At 43.2% G+C, this 9590-nt stretch overlaps 1 non-coding gene across 1 annotated transcript; it reads right to left on the bottom strand.

The window, feature by feature from the left end:
* Positions 1–286: 286 nt before the first annotated feature.
* On the bottom strand, positions 287–499 carry LOC119625586 (small nucleolar RNA U3). The gene has a single exon (XR_005241763.1). It is a non-coding gene; the product is annotated as a small nucleolar RNA U3 (small nucleolar RNA).
* Between the last annotated feature and the right edge of the window lie 9091 nt (positions 500–9590).

Below are 9590 nucleotides of genomic sequence, written 5' to 3'. Positions count from 1 at the left end.
AGATCGGTCCTCTGGCCTCCTGTCTCCAGGGCGCTTGCCACCAAAGCACTCGCTGATGAACTCGGATGAAAAGTAAAAGCCCTGGCAGCCAAGCCTAGGGGATTCATCGCTTAATTAAGAAAGTGCTATTCTCTGGCAAAAAGCAAGTGAGCGAAATTACTCAAGTTTGACTGTCGCAGGCCATTGTCTTGTGTGTTCACAGAAGCAAGGCTGAAGAGGCCGCTGGTGATGATATTTTCTGTTTCGGGTCTTTTTTTTTTTTTTTTTTTTTTAACAAGTAAGATAAACCTCTCAGACTGCATCCTCTCCCTCTTACTCTCCCAGAGGAACAGAAGAACGGTCGTCAGTGGCGAATGGCACTTGTGGGGAAGCAACACAGAGGCCAGCTCCCGCTAGGAGGGAACGCTGGGCCTCCTCCTGGCGGCTTCCGGTGCCCCGCACGGTCGGAGAAACTTCCCTAGGAACGAGCTATTGAAATGATCCCAGAATGCATAGTCTTTCCATTTCTATTCTTTTTTTTTCGAGACAGACTCTCACTCCGTCACCCAGGCTGGAGTGCAGTGGCGCGATCTCGGCTCACTGCAACCTCCGCCTCCTGGGTTCAAGTGATTCTCCTGCCTCAGCATCCCGAGTAGCTGGGATTACAGGAACACGCCCCCACGCCCGGCTAATTTTCTGCTTTTAGTAGAGATGGAGTTTCACCATGTTGTCCAGGCTGGTCTTGAACTCCTGACCTCAGGTGATCTACCCACCTCAGCCTCCCAAAGTGCTGGCATTACAGGTGTGAGCCATGGCGCCCGGCCAGTTTCTAGTCTTAAAGTAACAGCTGACCTTTTTTTGTTGTCTTGAAATAAAAATCAACTATACTTTAATGAAAACATTTGGTCAACTAGAAAAAGATCCATTGGATTCTTAGATTCAGTTGCTCATTGGTCCTTAAAACTAAGAAGCCCTGTCCGACTGGGCCATGGAGCTGCTGGCTGTACTAGGTGGCACCTTGTCCACGGCTGCACATGGGCCTGAAGGGAACTTTGCTGTCCCTGCCGCAAACACATTTAAAAACCTTCCTTACTGTGCCGGGGTTCCCATCTGTCCATGCCTCTCAGTTTCTGCCATCTCAGGGTGGGCATCCTGGGGGCTCGCCCACCCCTCTGGACACCAGCCGGCCTCCCAGTGGCCTCTCTGTGGCTCAGGCTCATCCCGGACTTCAGAACACATGAGGCTGGAAAAGCATTTCCCCCGCCCCACTACCTTGCTCAGGTGGCTTTTGCAGCCCTGATCACCTTGGCCTGTCGGGGGCAGCAGGGCAGGCTTCCTGTAGGCCATGCTGTTGGCATGGGAGGATCAAGCCCCACTCCCAGGGCCAGGCTCTGAGTGGCTGACCACAGGGAGCCTGCGGAGGAGCTAATCTGAAGTGTTCACTGGGAGGCTGGGTGGGGGCTGAGGGAGGTGCTGGGGCTCGACCAGGCCTGGGGCTGGAGTTGGAGGCGGTGGGTCAGGTGCCACATTGTTCAAATGGATGTCGGGCAGCGGCTGGTGCAGACTCAGGGCATGTTTTCCTCCAAGTTGGCAGCCCCTGGGTCTCTCAGGCATCGACACTGCGCTGTTCCAAGTGCAGATTCTTCCCATGCAGTGGCTCTGGCCTGGACTGGATGTGCAATCTGCCTGGGAGTGCTTGAAACCTGGACGGCCTGAGCCAGGCCTGCTGGGGCTGGGGCTCAGGGGTCAGCAGATTGTTCTAAGCTTCCAGACCACCCCAGTGTACAGCCGCGGCTGAGCACCCCTGTCCTGAGGCTGCTGAGCCGGCAGTGGTGCTGGGTGCCCCTCGGTGGCAGACCAGGCTGGCTGCCATGGGGATGCCCACTGAGCGCCTCTGATGGAAGGTAGAGGGTACTCCCCTGAGTCACCCCTTCCACGGGCTCCCCAACGCTCACATTTCACACTTCCCGGCACCCCACATCCGTCTTTCAAGGCTTTGGTCAGCGCCAGGAAGACTTGCTTGTCTGACCACATGCAGCGTTTCACTCTTCTCTGCACTCATCCCTCCCCCGTGCCAGGGCGTTCCGCTGTGGGCAGCCGCCTGTGTGAGGGACAGGGCTGCTCAGGGAATGGCTGCTCACACTGGCCCCAAGAGGGAGGGAATCCAACAGCTGCTGCTGACCGCCCTCAGCGCACACGGTCACCGCTGACCATCCCTGGCACACGTGGTCACTGCTGTGTTGCGTGTCCCTGTCAACACCTGGGTTTCTTGGCTCTCACGCGGCCTCTGTCACAGGACCCCATGTGGCCTCTGTTGCGTGTCTCTGACAGGTGGGACATCTCCCAGAACCGGAGGGTCAGGGATCCACTGGGCTGCCCAGAAAGTTCCCCATTTCCAGTCTGGAGTCTATTTGCTCAGATTAGATTCTTTACTTCTAAAGAATAGAAACAATAAAAAATAATAAAGAATAGAAATAGGGCTTTCAAACATCATGCTGCAGCCGAAGTCCCCTCCTGTTTCACTGAGGTTCTCGGCAGCGGCACTGCCAGCCTGCCCATCCTCTCCCATCAATAGACCAGCAGATGCTTGCAGAGGAGGCTTGCCCTGCTGCTGGGAGGCATAGAGATGGGCAGAAGCAGGGGCTATTGCCAGGGCACACTCCGGTTCCCTCATCAGCGTGGTGCAGAGTGCGGTGCCCACGTACAAGCTGGAACCCCTGACGCTTCAGTCTGATGAGAACAGGCCAAAAGCCGTTGCTTTGTTCCCTATCTTACTAGTATTCCCAATCTCTCAGGCTGTTAATTCAAGCTATTTCCTTCCTCCCTTCACCCCTAGACACAGGCACAAACACACCCAGAGGCACAAGCAGGTGATGTTCTGGGACTTGTCCCACTCTGCTGAGCAATGCACACCTCTGCCTGTGTATTTTAATTAAATGCCAGGGACCAAGTATGAGTTCAGGTCAGAAACAAATGTATTCTGCAAGCACAACTGTAGGGTTTGTTGCTTCTGTTGTTTCAAACTCAAAAAGATTCGCTTATTCTTTTTTCCAAGGGGAGGGGACTTCAATGGAGTTTTTTCCTGGTTTTAGCAAAAATCAGTTGTTTTTAAATTGCCGGTGAGCCTTTTACGTTATTTTTATGAAATATATCACACATTTAAGAAGTGACGTAAAGCACAGCGTCTAGTCCAGCGAATGTTTGCAAAGTGCATACATACATGTAACAGCACACAGGTACAAGCAGAGCATTTCCAGTTTTCCAGAAACCTCCCTATATTCTTCTTAAAAGTAACCTCTAATCCGATGTCCATCACCAAAGGTTAGTATTGCCTATTTCAAAGCTTCTTATAAAGGGAATGACGTGAATCGTCTTGTGCTGTATTGGGCTTTTATTGTATCCTTCTCACTGTGCGTAGCCGCAGTTTGTGGAGTGTTTTGTGCTGTGTTGGGCCTTTATTGTGTCCTTTTCACTGTGCGTAGCCGCAGTTTGTGGAGTGTTTTGTGCTGTGTTGGGCCTTTATTGTATCCTTTTCACTGTGTGTAGCTGCAGTTTGTGGAGTGTTTTGTGCTGTATTGGGCTTTTATTGTATCCTTTTCACTGTGTATAGCCGCAGTTTGTGATTGTTCATGGCTGCATAGTATTCCGATGTGTGAATAGACCCATCTAATGGACACAGGCAACTCGATGTGTCCACAGGTGTTGGGGTAGTTAGTAGTTGGGGGCTATTACATTCATGCTGTTATGCACATTATCAGCATACCTTTTGGTGCACACGTGGATGCATTTCTATTAGAAATATTTATTTATTTAGACACATGCAATTTGTGCGTCATAGAATATGAAAATATTCAGTTTTAAGAAAACCCTGCCAAAGTGTTTTCCAAAGCAGCTCTAACGATTTACATTCCCATCAATACTGTATGAGAATTTCGACCGCTCAGCCTTCCCCTGTGGGGTTCTGTTTGCTTGTTTGTTTAGTTAGAGCCGTTCTGAAGTGTGGTGGCCTGAAGTTGCTCTTCCCTGGGGAGTGAGGATGCCAAGCACCTGTTCATGGGCTCGTGAGCCCTGTGAGAGGCCCGGTTCTCAAAGCCGTCTCTTCAGGTATTTTGCTCCTTCTTGCATTCAGTTGCCCGTCTTTCTGATTTCAAGTTCCTTTTATATTCTGGATTTGAGGCTTCAGTCAGGCATGTGTGTGCAAAAATCTTCTTCGACTCTGTAATTTGCATTTCATTGTTAATGGTGTCTTATGATGAAGTAAAATTGTAGTGTTGTAAGAATCACCAGTGAGCCTTTTACATTTATTTTTAGACTCTGTACATCAAAAGGGGGACCTTTGGAGTCTTGGAAAGTGCAGGGTTTCTGGACAGCACATGGAAAGGAGCAAGGCTCTGCAGCTGGAGCTGGCTTTGTGCCCACTGGGGCTGTTTACACGGTGGCCTTGGGGTGACCTGAGGACCAAGTGAAACCAGGCCTCTGGCGTGCAGCATGGATGGTGAGGCTCTGAGGCAGGAAGCCTGTGCCCATGGGGGTCGCTGTGCGACTCTGGGAAGAGAAAATCAACTTGGTGGGACTTAGAGGATGGAGCACTTCACAGGGCTGGCGTCTCCTGCAGCTTGTCCTGTGACCTAGGAGTAGACAGTCCTTATCTCTGGGCCTCAGTTTCTCCACCTGCATAGCTAAGGCATTGACACTGATCTCTGAGTGCCTTCCGATCTCCTGACCGAGGCTCGACCCTCCTTCTTTAGCCATCTCTTCGGGGCTACCAGTAGAACATGGTGATCCCAAGTGTGCCCGGGTCCCACTGCCCACAGCCAGCTCTCACTGGGGGAGCAGCCTGCGTGGGGTCACTGACCTCTCTGTTCTTCAGCGCTCTGGGCTGTGATATGTAGGTGACAGCAACCTACCCCACAGTTGGAAGTGCTCACCGCAGCAGCAGGGGCTGTGTCTTTGGGGATGGGAGCCACTCTACCGGAGCTAATGCCCCAGCTCCATGAGGCCTGCTTTGGTCTCACCATTCAATGTGATTTAAAACCAAAGACTTATCCATAACTTGACAGGGAGTCTTTTAAGGGGAATTTTAAAAATAACTCTCAATTTTGTAATATTATCAAACTTTATGTGTTTCTTATTTCTCAAGAGCCATCTTGGGTAATTTATATGTTCCTAGAAAATTATTTAGTTTGTGGATATGGTAAAATTGTTTTCACAAAATTATACACCAAAGTCTCTTGTAATTTTTAAAAAAACTTCTATGGGTACATAGCAAATGTATATATTTATAGGACACATGAGATATTTGGATACAGGCATTCCTGTGTAATAATCACTCAGGGTAAATGGGGTATCCATCACCTCAAGCATTTCTCCTTTCTCTGTGTTACAAACAACCTAATTACAGTCTTTTAGTTATTTTTAAATGTACAATAAATTATTGTTCACTACAGTTACTCTGTTATGCTATCAAATACTAGATCTTATTCTATTTCATTTTTTTTTTTTTTTTTTTACCCATTAACCATGCCCACTGCCCCCTGACATCCCCATTACCCTTCTCTGCCTTTGGTAACCATCATTCTACTCTCTGTCTCCATTTGTTCAATTTTATTAATTCTTGGCTCCCACATATAAGTGAGAACATGTGGAGTTTGTCTTTCTGAGCCTGGCTTAATTCACTTAACATATGATCTCAGTTCTAGCCACGTTGTAGCAAATAACTGGACCGCATTCCTTTTTATGGCTGAATAGTACTCCATTGTGTACATACACCACATTTTCTTTATCTAGTCATCTGTTGATAGACACAGCTTTCTTCCAAATTTTGGCCATTGTGAGCAGTGTTGCAATGAACATGGTAGTGCAGATATCTCATTGATAGACTGATTTCTGTTGTTTTGGGCATATACCTAGCAGTGGGATTGCTGGGTCCTATAGTTGTTCTACTTTTAGCTTTTTGGGAAACCTCTGAACCGTTCTCCACAGTGGCTGTTCTAATCTATATTCCCACCAACAGTGTACATGGCTTCCCTTTTCTCCACATCCTTGCCAGCATTTGTTATTGTTTCTTTTTTGGATATAAGCCACTTTACCTGGGGTGAGACATCACATTGTAGCTTTGGTTTGCATTTCTCTGATGATCAATGATATCGAGCACATTTGCATAGACCTGCTTGCCATGTGTATGTCTCCTTTTGAGAAATGTATATTCAGATCTTTTCCCCATTTTTAAATTGGATTATTAGATTTTTTTTTTCTGTTGACTTGTTTGAGCTCCTTATATATTCTGGTTATTAATCCCTTGTTGGATGCGTAGTTTGTAAATATTTTCTCCCACTCTGTGGGTTGTCTCTTCACTTTGTTGATTGTTTCCCTTGTTGTGCAGAAGCATTTTAACGTGATGTGATCCCATTTGCCCATTTTTGCATTGTTGCCTGTGCTTGTGGGGTATTGCTCAAGAAATCTTTGCCCAGTCCAAGGTCCTGGAGAGTTTCCCTAATGTTTTCTTTTAGTAGTTGTATAGTTTTAGGTCTCATATTAAGTCTTTAATCCATTTTGTTTTGTTTTGTTTTTTTATGTAGTGAGAGATAGATGTCCAGATTTTTTTTTCTTCTGGATCTGGATATCCGGTTTTCCCAGCATCATTTGTTGAAGAGACTGTCCTTTCCCCCGTGTATGGGACCTTTCCCCAATGCTTGGCACCTTTGTCAAAAATGAGTTCCCTGTAGATGTATGGATTTATTTCTGGTCCTCTATTCTGTTCCGTAGGTCTATGCATCTGTTTCTACGCCAGTGTCATGCTGTTTGGGTTACTGTAGCTCTGTCATAAAATTTGAATCCAGGTAATGGGATTCCTCCAGCTTTATTTTTTTTTGCTCAAGATAGCTTTGGCTATTTTGGGTCTTTGGTGGCACCATATAAATTTTAGGATTATTGTTTCTATGTATGTGAAGAACATTGTTGGTATTTTGAGAGAAACTGAATTGAATCTGCAGATTGCTTTGGGTGGTATGGACATTTTAATACTGATTGTTCTAATCCATTGACATGGAATATCTCTGCATTTTTTTTGATGTCCTCTTCAATTTCTTGCATCAGTGCTTTATAGATTTCATTGTAGTTATCTTTCACTTCTTTGGTTAAGTTTATTCCTGGGTATTTTATTTTATTTGTAGCTATTGTAAAGGGGATTACTTTATTTCTTATTCAGATTGTTCACTGTTGACTTATAGAAATGCTACTGATTTTTTTTATTTTGTATCCTGCAACTTTACTGAATGTGTTTATCAGTTCTAATCATTTTTTTGGTGGACCCTTTAGGTTTTTCTAAATGTAAGATCATATTTTCTTCTTCCTTTCCAATTTAGATTCCTTTTTTTTTTTTTTCTTTGATTGCTCTAGCTAGGACTTCCAGTACTATGTTGAATAACAGTGGTGAAAGTGGGCATCCTTGTCTTATTCCAGATCTAAGAGGAAAGGCTTTCAATTTTTCCCCATCCAGTATGATACCAGCTGTGAGTCTGTAGCATATGGTTTTAATTGTGCCAAGGAATGTTCCTTCTATATCAAGTTTTTTATCATGAAGGAATTTTGAATTTTATCAAATGCATTTTCAGCACCAATTGAAACGATCGTATGGTTTTTTTCTTCATTCTGTTGATTTGATATATGACATTGATTGATTTGCATACGTTGAACCTTCCTTGCATCCCTGGATCTCACTTTGTCTGGTTTTGGTATCGGGGTGATACTGGCCTCATAGAATGAGTTTGGAAGTATTCCCTCCTCCTCTGTGTTTGAGAATAGCCTGAGTAGGATTGGTATGAGTTCTTCTTTAATTGTTTGGTAAAATTTGGCAATGAAGCCATGAGGTCCTAGACTTTTCTTTTTGGGGAGACTTTTTATTATGGCTCAATGTTGTTACTTGTTATTGCTGTGTTCAGGTTCTGGACTCCTTCATGGTTCAATCTTGGTAGGTTGTACATGTCTAGGAATTTATCCAATTTTTTCTAGATTTTTCAATTTATTGGCATATAGTTGCTCATAGTAGCTTCTAAAGATCCTCTGAATTCCTGCAGAATTGGTTGTAATATCTCTTTTTTCATTTCTGATTTTATTTATTTGGACCATTTCTCTTTTTTCTTAGTTAGCTTGGCTAAAGGCTTGTTGATTTTGCTTATCTTTTAAAAAAAAGACTTTCATTGCATTGATCTTTTGTATTTTTTGTTTCAATTTCACTTATTTCTCTCTGATCTTGTTATTTCTTTTTTTCTACTAATTTTAGATTTGGCTTGCTTTTGCTTTTCTAGTTCTTTAAGCTGCCTCATTAGATTTGCATATGTTGAACCATCCTTGCATCCTTGCTTGATGTTTTTCTACTTTTTTGATGTTGGTGCTTATTACTATAAACTTTCATCTTAGTAGTGCTTTCACTGTGTTTCATAGGTTTGGGTATGTTGTGTTTCCATTTTCATTTATTTAAATACAAATTTAAATTTCCTTCTTAATGTCTTCATTGACCCACTGGTCATTCAGCACATTAATTTCCATGTGCTCGTATAGTTTCCAAACAATCAATAATAAGAAGAATTTGATACAAACTCCTCTTGTAATTGATTCCTAGTTTTATTCCATTGTGGTCAGATACTTGTTATGATTTCAATTTTTTAAGACTTGCTTTGTGGCTTGACATATGGTCTATCTTTGAGGATGATTCATGTGCTGAGGAGAAGAATGTGTATTTTGCAGCTGTTGGATGAAATGTTTTGTAAATATTTATTAGGTCTGTTCGGTTTGGTTTATAGTGCAATTTAAGTCTGATGTTTCTTTGTTGATTTTCTCTCTGTATGATCTGTTCAATACTGGAAGTGGGGTGTTGAAGTCTCTACCTATTATTGTATTGGGTCTATCTCTCTTTTTAAGCTCTAATAATATTTGCTTTATACATCTGGGTACTCCAGTGTTTGGTGCATATATGTTTACAATTATTATTTCCTCTTGCTGAATTAACACCTTTATCATTATATAATGACTTTTTTGTCTCTTTTTATAGTTTTTGTCTTGAAATATATTTTGTCTTATATAAGTATAGCTACTCTTGCTTTTTCTTTTGGTTTCCATTTGCTTGGAATAGCTTTCTCTGTTTCTTTATTTTCAGTCTGTGTGTGTCTTTATAGTGAAGTGTGTTTCTTTTAGGCAACAGATCATTGGATCTTGTGTTTTTTTTATTCATTCAGCCACTCTATGTCTTTGGAGGGTTTTGTCTATGTTCAATGTTATTATTGATAAGTGAGGACTTACTCCTGCCATTTTGTTATTTGTTTTCTGGTTGTTTTGTGGTCTTCTCCTTTTTCTTTCCTTTCTTCCTGACTTCCTTAATAGTGAAGATGATTTTCTCAGGTGGTATGTTTAATTTATTGCTTTTTATTTTTTATGTATCCATTGTAATTTTTTAAATTTGGGGTTACCGTGAGGCTCTCAAATAATATTGTATAGCCTATTATTTTTAAACTGCTGAAAAGTTAACACTGATTGCAAAAACAAACAAGCAAGCAAAGAGAAAACTAATAGAAACTCTACACTTTAAATTAATCCCCCTGCTTTTTAACTTTTTG

Source organism: Chlorocebus sabaeus, chromosome 10 (genome assembly GCF_047675955.1).
Source record: "Chlorocebus sabaeus isolate Y175 chromosome 10, mChlSab1.0.hap1, whole genome shotgun sequence".
Lineage (NCBI taxonomy): Eukaryota > Metazoa > Chordata > Mammalia > Primates > Cercopithecidae > Chlorocebus > Chlorocebus sabaeus.
This window is presented reverse-complemented; position numbering and strand designations above follow the sequence as displayed.